Genomic DNA, 15,314 nt, shown 5'->3' with positions numbered 1-15,314 from the left:
GTACCCACCTGGCACTACACATAGTTATTACAATATTATTGACTATATTCTCTATGCTGTACTTCAGCAGTCCCCAATCTTTTTGGCACCAGGGACAGGTGCTCCTATGAGAATCTAATCCCTGACGATCTGAAATGGACTGAGGCAATGATGTTAGCACTGGGGAGCAGGTGCAAATACAGATGAAACTTTGCTTGCTTGTCCACTGTTCACCTCCTGTTGTGAATTCCAGTTTCTAACAGATCACAGACTGGTACTGGTCTGTGGCCTGAGAGTTGGGGACCCCTACTGTACTTCACATCCCTGTGACTATTTTGTAAACTACAAATTTGTATTTCTTAATACAAGAGGAGCTTTTAAAAATACCAAATGCCTAGTGTCCACCCTTAAAGAATCTGTTTTAGTTAGCCTGAGAAAGCCCTGGGTATCAGTATTTTAAAGTTCTCTAGTCAATTCTAAAGTTGAGAAGCACAAGTTTAATGCCATTGTTCCCTTTCTCTAGTTTTAGGCAACAGTTTTCTACGATTAAAAAGCAAAAACAATGGTTTATATTTTCAATGACAACCTATTCTCCTGATTTTACTCCTACCTCTCTGATCTCTTCTTTTCAATTTCATTCAATATAGGTGAGCTCTAGGCTCCACTAGTTTCTCATCTTTAGCTAGATTCTCTTTCTTGGTGATCAGAATCAGCTACATAGCTTTAAATACCCTCCACAAGTTAACAACCTCCAAATGTACAGCTCCAACTCTGAAATTGCCCCTAGAATTCAAGCTTGTATATCACACCATCTTTTCTACATTTCAACTTGGATGTCTTATAAGAATGTCAAACTTAACCTGTTCCAAAATAAATTTAACGATTCCAGTCCTATCCCTCATCAAACTTGTGTTTCCCTCAGTCCACATGGGGAATCATTCTGAATTTTTACCTTTTTGACACCTTCCACATCCAATTCAGAAGCAAGTCTTGTATATTCTACCCCCAAAATACAAATAAAAGCAGTCTACTGTACTGATTCAATCTTAGGGCAAGCCACGACTTTCTCTTGCTTGGGAGACTTCAGTGACCTCTCTCCTTCCACTCTTTGTCCCTTCTCACCTTCTTATCTACCCATGATCTATCTCGGCATATGAGCCAGAGTTAGCTTCTTGAAATGTAAATCATTGCTTCTACCAATGAATTCCCATCTAACAGCAAACAAAACTATATTAGTTTTTAGGACTGCCACATCAAAGTGCCAAAAACTGGGTGATTTAAAACAACAAAAATTTATTGCCTCACAGTTCTGGAGATGAGAACTCTGAAATCAATGTATCAGCAAGGCCATGTTTTCCCTAATGGCTTTAGGGGAGAATCCTTCCTTAGCTCTTCTAGCTTTTGTTTGTCAGCAAAACTTGACCTTCCTTGGCTTATTGATGTATCAATCCAGTCACATGACTGCCTTCTTCTTATGTGGCTTCACATTGTATTTCCTCCATGCATGTCTGTCTCTGTGTCTAAAATTCCCCTTTTTATAAGAACACCAGTCATATACGATTAGGGCTTATCCGGATGACCTGATTTTAATTTGATTATCTCTGTAAAGACCCTATTTCCAAATAAGGTTGCATTCTGAGTTCCTGGAGCTTAGGACTATTTTTTTTTTTTGGAAGAGACACAATTCAACCAATAACAAAAACCCAAACTCCCTACACTGACCAATAAAGCTTTATGTGATACATATGGCCCCTGCTTTCATCTCTGACCGCATCTCCTACAACTTTTGCCCCTCTCATTCTATTCCAGCCACCTTGGCATTTATGTTTACCAAGTTTGTTCTTAGCATTTAAATTCAAATTCACCTCTACAGAAAGACCAACTCTGGTCACCCTGTTAACCCCCCCACTTCCTGCACTATATCAATTACTCTTTCATTACTATTTCATTTTCCTCATAGCATTTGTCACACTCTAAAGTCACACGATGTATATATTGTCTCTGTCACTGTGGCAGATACTACTAGTTATCTACTCATTACTATTCATCCTCTTTCATCACTAAGAATCTGACTGTGTCTAGTCGGCCAGGCACCAAGCCCCAGAGAATGTATTGTGATTAGGCCAAGTTGGTCATAGTAATTATGTTTCTCTTTGCAGAGATTACTCTTGAGGTGGGAATGTGGCCAGGTTCTGGTCAATGGGATACAAGGGGAAGCCTTTGGGGTTTCTGGAAAGATTTTCCTCTTGATTGAAATAGACAAAGTATAAGGGCAATTTCTTCTCTCCTTCCCTCTTGACTTCTGAATTTCAATGTGATTTCTAGAGTTCCACTAGCTATTTTGTGTCCATGAATTGACCTGCCAGAGAACAGATACTAACAATGCTGAGCCTGATGGAAGCGGAAAGAGCTTAAATTTTTGATAATACCACAACCACTTAGAACTATCTACTTCCTGATTGAACACCATAAATGTTCTTATGTTTTAAGTCATTGATACTCAAGTTTTTTTTGTTATTTGCTTTGAAAGTGTCCTTACTGATATCCTCCTCCATCATTACTATAGAAATGTTATCTTATCTAATGTTAGAGTCCCTGAGATGAGAACATCTGCCAGGTAAGAGGCACTGAAAGAATATTTATTGAATGAATGTATGGATGAATGAAAGTACCTATTTGTATCTCTGCCATGCTACTAATCTTTACTCCTCTGCCTCAGTCTTATTCTTCCACTTAAATAGCCTCTCTTTTGTCTCAAATTGCCTTTCCACTCTATTTTCTTCATTTCTCCTTTCAACCTCATCTGGACCCAGCTCCTAGCCTGTCTCTTCTTCTGTTCACCACATCTTCCTGGCTCACCATAGCATACATTTAGGCCCAGGCAAATGTCTGACTGTGCGTCACTCCAAAAACTTGCCTGCATCCTCTGGCTCCTATTCTGTGGCTTCAATGCCCAGACCCAGTGGAGTTCTCCTGAATGAACCATCTTTAATCTTGTTGTACCTTTTGTTTTTCTTGTAACCTTGATCATATTCTATCTTGCTGAGTTTTCATAAGTGAACATTTCTTTCTTCCCTACAATATCATAAACACCTTAAGAACTGGGACTATATTTTACTTTTATTTATATTCCCCACAAATAACAGAGCATTACTATAAAAGCACTGCTTAGCGAATTTTTGTCGAATGGGGACAGCATGGTATAGTGACTAAGCCATGGCCTTTTGGAGACAGAAAAGACAGAGCTCATCTGCTATTTGCTTTCTGTGTCAACCAGAGGGAAATCACTTATCCTCTCAGAGCCTTCGTTTCTCCATCTATAAAATAGAAAATAATAGTATCTACCTTATGAGATTTTTATGTGTCTCTCTAAAAGAGATAATACATATAGAATATTTGGCACAGAGCCCAGCAGAGAGTAAACACCCTTTAAATATTATTATTAATAGGTGTTTTTTTAGTGAATACTATCATATTCATGAGGATGGTAAATAATATTCTCACAGATAATTAAAAACCATGCCTATCGTGTTGAGATTTTACACGTGCGCGCACACACACACACACACACACACACACATCTGTATCTATGTAGATATGTCAAATATTATTGGCTTTCAGTGAGTATCTTGATAAGTACTTGCATATATAAGAACTATGGCTCTTGTTATATATTCACATGGGAATTCTCTACTTTCAAATGTTATAGCAAAGACTATAGCAGACTGACAGTGAGTCTGAAACCATTTGTTTGTTGAGAAAGTAACTAGGAGGAAGTAAAGGCTACATTTCCATTTGTATGTTAATGATGTTAGTTTGCCTAAATTTGAAAAATGCACCGATCAGGTCTGAAATCCTGGTTGCCAACTTCAAAAACTGTCTCTAGTGAATTTAAGCAGAAGAGAATTTATTGGCAGGATCTCAGTGGATGTGGTGATGGGAGCAGTTCACAGAATTACCAAGAAAACTGGAGATCCAGGCTCATAAAATGGTGGCCAACATGTATACAACCAAAAAGACCAGTTAGCTAAGGATGCTGTCATGGATGGATCCTGTGTACCCAGATCACCCACTGTCATATGGCTGGGCTCTGTTGGCCTTGATGCTGGCTGCTGTAACCTATGGGCTCTCAATTCCAGTGTGACCGTAGAGAATAATCTCTGAATGTCTGCATGCCTTGGCCGTGCCTCCTGAATAGCACATATTGTGAGCCAGGATTGATCACACCTGGCCCTCTAGCCGCCCTGAAGAGGGGAGAGGAAATATCTGCTCTCTTCAGTTTCTGCAGAGAAGAGGCAGGTCCTACTTCCCACCTGCCTTGGGATTACCCATCCCTCCAGGAGTGTTTGGATTCTGGGCAACTCCTGTAAATATCCATGAGAGCTAACAAGAAAGAGAGAGGCAGCCTGAAAATAGTACCAGAACTAAAAAGGCTCAGGAGTGGTCCCTTGAAGAATTTCCCATTCAGATAATAGAGATCTCCTTCTCCAAACTTTTTCCACCTTGAGTGCATATGAAACAACAGCAGGAGTATTGTCTAAATAGAAATTTAAAGAGAGTCCTTGTTTCTAAGCAACATTAATGATAGCTGATAAAATAACCACACTTGGCATAGTGAGCTTTTCTAAAAGCATGGCAATGTGACCAAAAGAGTTGCTATTGCCAGATACCTATTGATAGGCTCAGAAACAGGTCCGCTGGAGCCCAACAGACGGAGGCAAAGCCTCCTTTTTGAAAGGGGCAGCAGATGATATCCTTCGCTACCCCTGACAAAATAATGGCTGGAGGAAACAGTGGGGCTCCATTTGGGAGAGAGTCTGTCTACTGTGGCCAAGCAGTCAATGTGTTTGCAGTCTTTACACTTTCTGTGGTACTTTTGTAAGAGTGCAGATGATAGAAGGCTGTAAAATTCCAACCAGGGAGAACCACACCTTTTCTTCAGGTGTGGTTCAGAGTAGATAGAGTGACTCTGAAAACCCAAAGGCAAAAGATAGCATGGTGGAGTGGTGAGCATATGTTGAGAAAGCCACAAATTATTTAGTAAGAGAAATGAAAAGGTGGATAGTCATCAAGTTCTAATATTTGAAAATGTTGTTGACCGAAGAGTTTATCCTCTCTCCCAATCTGACCCACAATATTGAGCCAGAAAATGTGTTCATGACTATTTCCATTGCTCTTATTCAGCTACAAGTCATGTCCCCTTTCAGATTATTTTGATTTTTAAGGCCCAATTTCCATTTGTTTTTTGATCTTCTGCTTTAAAGACAGCTAACCAGTATCGTCATCAGCCAAGTGCCAGGTTTTCTTTCAAGACTTTGAGCTTGTCATCCTTTATCCTTGTAGGTGGATTCTGTTTGTGACTAGCTGGTCCCAAGAAGACAGAGTTTTCCTGCTAGAACAAAATAAAAGGGGCTTCTTATTAAAGCATGAAGATAAACTTGTAAATTTCAAGACACCTCCCATAAACATCAGTGACTGGAGTAAAGGTTTTGTGGAAAAGTAATAATGTGATTATCAATCTATTAATGAATAATAAATGATATGATACAGCTGAATATGACAGTTTTAGCATCAACAATTATATGAAACTCCCATGATAGATTTCTTAAATGTTATGATCTATTTACTGTTCTGTGAAATATCATTTTTAATATTCTCAGTTTAATTCTTCATTAGTGTTAATAAAAAAATATTCAGAGGCTGGGTCCATCTGACATAAAACAATTATAAATGGTTCGATAGTTCTTTATGTTTTCTACAAAAATTGCTGATGGTTTTCTGTCTTAATTTTAAGCTTTTGAAGGCAAGAATTATGAAATATTTCCCTATGTATTCCCACAGCTCATAACTATTATCCAGTTAGCAAGTGCCTAGCCCACACACATAGTCATCTTTGCTATGTTTCTACTAGTTGTAATGTGGTAGGTTGGTCTTACCTGTTAATCTCATACTCAAATGTCTCAAGGAGTCAAGGATTACACTTACTCTTTTCTAAATCAGATATAAAGTTTTATTCTAAAAGATACAGATGAAGGCACTCATTAAAGTGCCACTGTGGATTTAATCATGGATACACTGCTAAAAAATCATTTAATGGATGAACAACTCAGAAAAGAACTCTCACCACCCACACACATCGTTATAAAAAAAGGGCAGTGTTTTGCACTTGCTTCAACAGCATCGCCTGAGAAGTAGTTGAGTCCCATCTTTCTCCTCTCTTTCTTAGATTTTCAATTTTATCCCAGTCAGCTGCTGAATCGCTAAACAGAATGCCATCCTTTCTTTGTAATTCTGAAACTATGTGTCTTTATTGCAGACTGCACATCTTTATGGCAGCCACATGCTTACCAAAGAATTAAATCCAGAATATTCATTCAGCTCCCTATTATTTCCATAATACTAAACAAACAAACAAAAAGAAAAAAAGAAAAAGAAAGGAAAGAAAAAGAGGGGGAAACGTCCTTGCCCTTGTTCTTCTATGTTGTTCCCATCGCAAGATGCTTCGTGGAAGGGAGCCGAGTGGTGGGCAGCGGCTCTGTCCCCGATAACGAGTGCCTCACATTTCCGTGGCATTCCCATTTGCTAGTGCGCTGCTGCGGTCGCACGCCTGATTGATATATGACTGCAATGGCACTTTTCCATTTGACATTCTCTCTCTCTTTCCCTCTCTCTCTCTCCCTCTCTCTCTCCCTGTGTCGCTTAAACAACAGTCCTAACTTTTGTGTGTTGCAAATATAAAAGGCAAGCCATGTGACAGAGGGACAGAAGAACAAAAGCATTTGGAAGTAACAGGACCTCTTTCTAGCTCTCAGAAAAGTCTGAAAGGAGCTCTGCGTTTTCCCCAAGGTAAGCAGGAAAACAAGCGCTGACGGCTTGCCTAGGAAATTATTCTTTCCAAACCTATCATTTCATTCTCCTCTCAGACAAAGAGACAACCTTTAAATACCACTTAAATTTGCATTAATTTAATTTGCATTAATCTGTAGCATGCTAGTATTGTGGGGGGGGGTTTTTTGTTTGTTTTTTGTTTGTTTGTTTTTTAATGAACGGATCTTTGGAGTCTATGACAGAGCAGGGGAGCCTCACATAGAGGCTAGAAAATCTCTTTTGGTTTGACTTAAAGAGATTTGATTTTCAAACTCTGAGTAGTTAGATGTAACTTTGTAATGATTATTATATTTGACCCTGTGAAAGGAGGCTGAGAATCAGCAACTCGCGGACATGGATTCCCGAAACCCTGGTATCTTCCCCACCGCCCTCATCCCTCTCACAATGGAGGCACTATTAACGCGGGCAAGCCCGCGAGTTTAAAAGCGCACTGTTTACTTTTATTACTACTTATGTATGCTGCTGATCTCCTGCCAGGGCTCTGCTGGAGTGCTTAGAATTACTTCAAACAATAGGCAACATTTATTTCTAGCTTTCTCTATCAGGCTTTGCAAGAATCCTGTTCCTTTGCACTCTTCTCCCAAAGTGCGAGGACTTTGCTCCCATAGATGCAGTCAGGAGCACTGGGGAGAGAGGAGGATGAGTTTACTATATGATTTTGATTGGGCAAAAAAGTCTGAGGAAATGCATGCTGTTTGCCTTGGCCTTATTGCAAATGGTTATTTTTAGTAGTCAGCTTGTTCCTGCAGCAGGACTGATGCTACACTGTTTAAGCAGAGACCTGAAAAGGATGCTCCCAACAGCACAGTGACCAGGACCTGTAGGAATAAGTCCTACCTGAGGAATATTCAGAGGGTTTTTTTCAAGCTCCTGAATATAAGCTCTCTCTTTAAATGAACAATTGGGCTGTAGGAGGCCTGAGCATAACTCTTTCTTGGGGGACAGGAAGTTTAACTGTGTACAGAATGTAAATGACTTAGAACACCCTGTAACAGAGGGTCATTGTAATCAACGAGCCTAGATAAACCTACATGAAAGAGGTAGATTGCCTTCTCTACTGAGATTCAGGTGTGGAAAAGGAAACTATTTGGTAAGATGGTAATTCCATGTTCTATCCCTTGCAACTGTCATTAATAACACATATGGATGCTGTGAAACATGTCTCTTTTCATTTCTAATATTTGTGTATTTTAAATACAATGAGCTGGCATTGAGAAATTGCTCCAACACATAATATTAATACCAGGTGCATTTGAAAACATAGAGGCCTAAAGTGCAGTGTTGACTGCGTGTGTCAACCAAATATAGCAGGGACTACAGAAAGCTTATCGAGTATGTGTTTAGATAAAATGCAGATATCTGCCCATTTTCTTCTCACCAGTCTGGATTCTGAAAGTAAGTTTAGGGTTCTATCAACCAGTTTTCATTGTGGAATGGAGACATAGTTTATGGGGGAACCTTTCTGATTTTCTCTAATAATTAGCCTAACAAGCACTGTTAAAAGAAAATTAGGCTTCTTTATGTATTAATTCACAACTTTGGGATATTCACTGTTTGAGAAAGTCTGCAATCATGCTATGGATTCTATTGCTATACAATTTTACCATGATTTTTTTAAAAACTGCTTCTGTTTAACAAAGCATTTAGCTGAATCAAAACAATATTTCTAAACATTTAATCAGATTATTATATGAGTGTCTCAACACGATATGCAATATTTTGCATCATTTACTTTAAAATACATTTGGTTCAGGTAAAGGGAGAATTGGTTGAGGCCTTCTTGATGACTGTGTAGCAAGCAGCTGACACCCACAGATGGAAACACGCCTGTGGAGTTCTCAATCTTAATATGAGTTCTAATGACACTGTCAAGGGGAAAATAAATAATTTTTCAATACATTTAACAATTTCTAACTTATTTGTCTTTCTGGGTCCTTGAAAAATGTGGTGAGTTTCTCAGAATTATAGTAACCAATGGTGGCCAACAATTTTTACTCCATTTTAAGAACTCACAATTCAAGCTCTATTATTTGTATTGGTTAATTATTCATTCTATCATTCTTTTTATAAACTGTGTTAGTCCTGATGGATGCAAAGGTGAATGAGACATTGTCTCATGGCCTAATTCTCAGTCTGTATGATATCTCTAGTTAGATTTTGGAACTGAAATGAACTTTGCCAGTGGGTAAACTGGGCGATGACTTCTTTATTATACTAAATTATTTAAAATATCTGCTAGTATTCATATTCACTTGAAATGATTGTCACTTATCAATGGGTTTTCTTTCTATTTATGATTAAGCAGTTCCTCTTAGGCCATTATGGCTGGATCTTGGGTACACATCATTTGCACAGCTAACGTGGCCCAGATCTTTCCTGCCTGGATAGAAGAAACTTGGAAAAAGGGCAGTTTATCCTTTCTCTGCTCCCTTGAGCACACTGTAGAAAGGACCACATGCTGTCTTTATCAGAGATGGTTATGAGTCACCTACTCAGCAGCTGATATTAGGACTACTTAATGAATCATTGAATTAGAAACATGTACAGAGGAAGATGCAGTCACTATCTCCCACTACTTACTTGTCCCACCTCCAGTATTGAAAACGATGACCTATGGGCCTGGCCTAAATTCAAGAGGGCCCTGGGAAGAAGTAGCCAGATGTTGTTCCCTAAACTCAGGTCTCCATTAGAGCTACACAGAGCATTGCTTTCAAACAATCCAGTCTCATGTTTTCTGAGATGGGTAGGTTATTGGGGTGGGGGGGAACAACAACAAAAACAACAACAACATGAAGACAGCATCACCATGGTCCTTGATTTGGTCCTTATCAGCAGATAATCCCCTGTAGCTGGATTAAAATGCCTCTGACTCCCTGGGGTGCCTGACTCACCCTAGCCAATCCTCAGCTTCTTGGCCAGCAGCCTTCCAGCCCATCCTCACCTCTTCTCATGACAGTTACTGCTACTCTGTCCAGGCCCCCTGGCTGGGCCAGTGAGAGCAGAAGGGATGGGGAGGCAGGTGGAAGGACTGAGAAGTGCTAAAGCAGAGAGAAACTGGGCCATGTGAGGGTGGGTGAGCTCCAGGACCCAGATTGCTGTGGCCTGCTCTGCCTGTGGTCAGCTGTCATTTCTTCTTCGTGTATGATACTGTGGAACATATTAAAATTTCTCTGGGATGGTATGTTTGGAATTCTTCTGATGCCCCACCTCACCAACTTACCCGGACAATAAAAGCAAGGTTGTAAGCCTTTGAACAGCTGGCAGGCTATATATTTCCTCTCTTTCTTCCACATAATCTAATTCAGAAAAGAATCCAGCTAGACTGGCAGTGCCATGTCTGGGTACTTGTTTCCTGCAAGTCCTTTCTCCACCACCTACTCCTATTGTCCCTGGAATCTTCTTGGGTGGCATATAGTCTTTCTTTTTTTCTGCTCTTCATCACTCCCACCCCGCCCCCTTCTCTCTTCGCCTGAGCTCCTTCCATTGTAAGCCTGCCCTTTGCTCTGCTTGTTTTCCAGACAGTTTGGGTCCTGTTCCATCCGGAGACAACAGCCCCTGAAGTCTCCCCATGTCCATATTATTCCCAGGATGTCATTCTTGGCAGCAGCTCTGCTGGGCTGATAGGGTTGGGGGGCTTTTTGGAGCCTCGAGCCTGAACACACTCTAAGAGAGGAGCAACCACATGGTTCGACTGCCCTTTAGGCTGCCGAGAGCAGAGCCTGAGTGACCCGGGCTGGCAGGGACAAGCATACCATCATAGTGACCCGCACATCTCTGGCAAAGGGCTGGGGGTGGGAGTGCTATGGGAATGCTTGGATGCACTTCAGCCTACATCAAGAGAAATGTGGTTATTCTCTTTCGGAGGGAGAGACAAGTGACTTGAAACAAAGCTCCCTGGATTCTTGGGCCCCGTCCCGCCCCCTTTCTCTGTCCTTCCCACATCTTTCTCTTTCCAAGGAAAAAGAAGAAGAGACAGAAGTTTTACTTTGGCCATCATGGGCCTAAATGTCTTTATGAAACCCATTTGGTGAAAGGAGAAGAAGAGAAATGGATCCTGGGTTGAGCCAAACTAAAAATGCATGGTGCTGGAGAGATGGGGAGGACTTTTTCTTTTTCTTCTTTCTTTTAACAGCAGAACACAAGTTTAGTTTATGAGTTGCAAGTGGAAGGAACTTGGCTTTTCAATTAGATGTTCCCATTTAAGAGCCTCATGTAACCCCCTCTGTGCAGCATCCTTAAAAGATGCTGCTAATGTCCTTGAGACCAAAAGGTATTTAAGAGCAATCTACAATGCGGAATCCTATTTCTCTTCTTTTCCTGGGGGCTTTGGTAGTCTTTTCTGAATTAATTAAAATTCATTAAAAGACTGCCTCCCAAAAATTTACTACAGCTGAATTAAAATGAGTCTTTTCCTGTTAGCTTGACAAGAAGGAACCAAAAAAAGAAAAGAGAAAAACTAAATAGAAAAAAAGAAAGAAAAAAGGAAAGAAAAGAAAGAGAAGAACCAATTCCCCTCCTCTGCCACTACTTGAGTTTTAATATGAATTATTCCATACAAGTCCCTAGGCTAGAGGATCTATTTAAAGATGCCTGGCAGCATGAAGGGAGAGGGTAAAAATACAACCACTCTTTTGTCCATCAGAGGTTTTCTTTGGGAGGACATTAAGAGCATTTCTATTTTCCTGTCAGCCTCTGTCAGTGGCAACATTCCAGCTGGTAGTACCCACTACTCACCCATCAGATCAGGAACCATAAACTTCTATGTTTGATTCCAAAAGAAAACAAAAAGTAGAGAATCCTTCTGAAACTTCCAAGTGTGTGCAGTGGGGTAGGAGAAGCTGGTACTGAAATGAGTGCTGGCTTGGCTGGGCAGGTTGCATGCTGCAAATTCACATGCCCACACATTTGAGTTTTTGAGGATGATTGTGCCGATGGCATTTCTGATGCCAGCTGCCCTCACATCTACAAAGCTTTTGTGTGTGTGCCTGGCAATAGTTTGCTTAGTACCATGCATACTTACTGTCTCCTTTATTGGGAAGTCTCAGAGTCTAATGGGTGAGCATAAATTGCTGAGAGTCACATCATACTCCTTAGCCCCATTTTCAATAGTCAGAACATAACACCCCAGATAGAGTTCACAGTCTGGAACAACTATTTTCTTGTTAGAAAGAGAGCTGACTCAGAAAATTCAAAGAATGGGTAACTTCAGTTGGCAATATATCCCCAGTGCTTATAATCAGGAATTCATCCAACTGGGGTCCCTTTCACCCTCATGTTAAAATCTGCACATGCACATTGATGGTCACTTTAAACCGGGTTCTGTATAATTTTAAGTAAGTATATTTTCCTTTTTGTTTTTCTACAAAAGCTACAAATTATTCAGATAATTTTCTCTCTTCCAAGGTCTGGCTCAATCCCTTTTTCTTTTAAGCAGTGATCCAACCAATTGCAATATTTTTTAAAAATGAAAGGGCAACAGGTTAATACATTCAATAAAGTTGATGAGCTATCAGAAAATGCTCAGGAGTGACCTTTCTGTGGTGCCACAAACCAATAATAGCCCTAAACATGGAGTCCCTCTCTAGCCTTTCATCAATAGAGAATAAAAATAAAAAGAGAGCAGATCACAAGAGAAGTAACAAAAGAGAGAGAAAAGGATTATTTTTGATGTTCAAAATCTGCCACTGCAGATTTACAAATAGCACAATTTCAGAAAGGAAAGCTTCTTTTAATTTTACCTAGTCCCTCCCAGGAAGAGAGGTTTGAATTCTGAAGTTGCTTTCTTTACTTGATGTTAGAAAAGGAGGTCAACTCCTCAAGTGAAAAAAAAAATCCCCCATCTTCAACTCTAAGTAAATTGTAGGCACACACATGCCTATAATGAATGGGGAAAATCAAAGAAATCCAATTCTTAATCAAAGTCCAATTTTCTTTCAAACACAAAGTGATATTTTAGGACTTGATATGTTTCTATGATTTCCCTCAAATTATGAGAAATTACTCTTTTTTCAGAATTTATTTTTTTTCTTTTGAGGTTTTAAATCCAAAGGTAGCAGAGTAGAATTGTTATAGGAGAACTGGTAATTAAAAAGATGTAGCCATAATATGTGTGGTTTAAGCAAAGCAAAATACAAACTAGAAACCAACAACCAAAGAAGTTCAGTGATATTAGCAATATAAGAAGCAATATTTTTATGTGATATTATTTTAACTTTACTCCTTTGACATATGTCTGCATCCACAAGTGTTCCAGATTGCAATAGGTTTGAATTCGGTATTCAAATGCCATCATTGGGCAGAAAAGACAAATTGAATGGAGAATGAAAAGACTGAGTCTCTCCCGCTGTTTATGCCCCATTTCTAACTAAGGGCTCTACAGCTGTTAGTTGAGATCACTACTCACCATTTCAAAATGTTGTTTGTGGGTGAGGAGATTCAAATGCAGCTTTGGAAACATTTTGCTGGACACTTTGAAGAAAAGCCAATATACTCATTTGGCTCCTGGGTAAATGGGATCCTGTATCCTGAGCTAACATTGGTCACCCTTGCTCTCCTAAGGCCATACCACAACTAACAGTCCAGTGGTAGAACTGATGTCAAATTACGTTAGCACCAGGACCCCCAGAACACCTGGCCACCTTTTCTTTTCCAAAGAGGGAGTACATTCATGAGTTTCCTGGATTGAGTATCTCAGAACTCTCCTGTTTTCTTTCCAAAGGGTTTTAACCAAGGTAAGTGGTTAGAATGTATTTCATTCCTCACCTGAAAGGGGAACTTTCCCATTCTGAAATTGTGCTATTTGATATCGTTGAAAGGGCAGCAGCAGATTTTGAACATCAAAAATAATCTTTCCTCCCTCTCTTCTGTTACTTCTTCTGTGGCTTCTTCCCTCCCTATTTTTATTTCTTATTGATAAAGGCATAGAAGGAGATTCCATGTTTAAGGCTATTGTTGATTTATAGCACCACTGAAAGGCCACCCTTAAGCATTTTCTGGCAGCTCATCACCATATCAGTCACAGCTTTTAGTGAGCTTGCTAGATTTAAAGAAATAATCAAATCTGCTGGAGGAAAAGGCTTGAACTGTATTGTGCTTTTTGACATATGGATCATCAGACCTGGTCATTTCCAATTTATGCAAGGTTTATATTCTAAAAGTCAGTTAGTTATGTCGACTGTTAAAAACTCAGAAAGAGTCTTTCCATAGAAACTATAAAAGCCCACAGAGGCCCAGCACAGGATCCAAGAGCCATACATAATTAGCAACTCTTTTAGATCCAAGTTCCAACCCAGGGTTTCAGGAATGTACCCCTCCTAGCACAAATGTTCCACAGATGCTTTACCTAGGAGAATGCCTTGCTCTTGACCACTAAGACCTTATTCATTCTACATCTGCATAGAAGACAACTCTTCTAGCCAATTTTCTTCTTCTATCCTGAACCAGAGCATCACAGATGGACCCATTAGGGTATGAGGATCTGTGGCTCAAGCTCACTATAGGAATAAGAGTCATTCATAGGAAAGATGCAGGAGGGTTGAACTTGGCCTATATCATCATCACATGAAATAAGTTTAATTCTAGCATGATTGACTATGATTTCCCTTTCTTCTCTCTCAATTTGGTAGAGACCGGGGTCGAGGCGGGAGGGGTGGTGGTGGAAACACTACAAATTTTAAGACAGCTTTAAGAGAAACAGGAACTGGTGAAATATCCTCACTAACTGCTTGCTATTATTAAAAACATGCTATTAATTTATAAACCATATTGGCTGTTAATGTCTATTGTTATTTCAGGACACTAATATGGCCTCATCAAGGGGCTAATTCTTATACCTTGACCTTCGATGTTGCCTCGGGCACCACATTAGAACTTGTTTGGACTTTTTCACAATCATTAACTTGTTGAGTAAGGAAGGAACTCTTTCTATAGGATTGCTTTGGAGACTATGTAGCCTTAAAGCAGGTGCTGTACTTTGAGAAGCTTGTATATAGTTAGAGAATGTTAGAAATGGATAGAACCATACAAGCATCTAGACCAATCAATTCATTTTGTAGATGAGGAAACTGAATTCTAGAGAAAGCAAGTGGCTTGTTCAAGATTGCACAGCCAATGATGGGAAGGTAGAACTCAGAGCTTGAGGCTCCTCAGAGCAACCTTCCTTCTACCAGATCAGGCAATAATAAAATGCTCATTAGGTTTCAGAATGTAGTAGAATAGTTATCCAATATTTCTGACAAATGTGCGAAACTCTGCGGCATGGGAAACTAACAACATAGGCTAGAAATAAGTTTAGAGAGGAAGAGATGAAAGCAATAGGTAAGTGGGAGTTTGGATAACAGTGAGAGGCTCCTCTGGATTTCCTTAAAATCAGAATTTTAAGTTTCAGCTAGTCTCAAGGTTGAGTCCTCCCACACTAGTCCTTCCTCTGACAGTAAATTTATTTAATT

General features: G+C 39.8%; 1 protein-coding gene across 1 annotated transcript in view; it reads left to right on the top strand.

The window, feature by feature from the left end:
* Positions 1-6,629: 6,629 nt before the first annotated feature.
* The window catches only part of NDP (norrin cystine knot growth factor NDP), a 32,029-nt gene continuing 23,344 nt past the window's right edge, over positions 6,630-15,314 (top strand). The window contains exon 1 of the mRNA XM_039851554.1: positions 6,630-6,825. The gene's annotated coding sequence lies outside the window, so the exon portion shown is untranslated. The remainder of the gene's footprint in view (positions 6,826-15,314) is intronic.

This window comes from Pteropus medius, unplaced genomic scaffold (assembly GCF_902729225.1).
Source record: "Pteropus medius unplaced genomic scaffold, Ma_sr-lr_union100, whole genome shotgun sequence".
NCBI lineage: Eukaryota > Metazoa > Chordata > Mammalia > Chiroptera > Pteropodidae > Pteropus > Pteropus medius.
The sequence above is the reverse complement of the archived record's forward strand: the minus strand, read 5'-3'. Positions and strand labels throughout refer to the sequence as shown.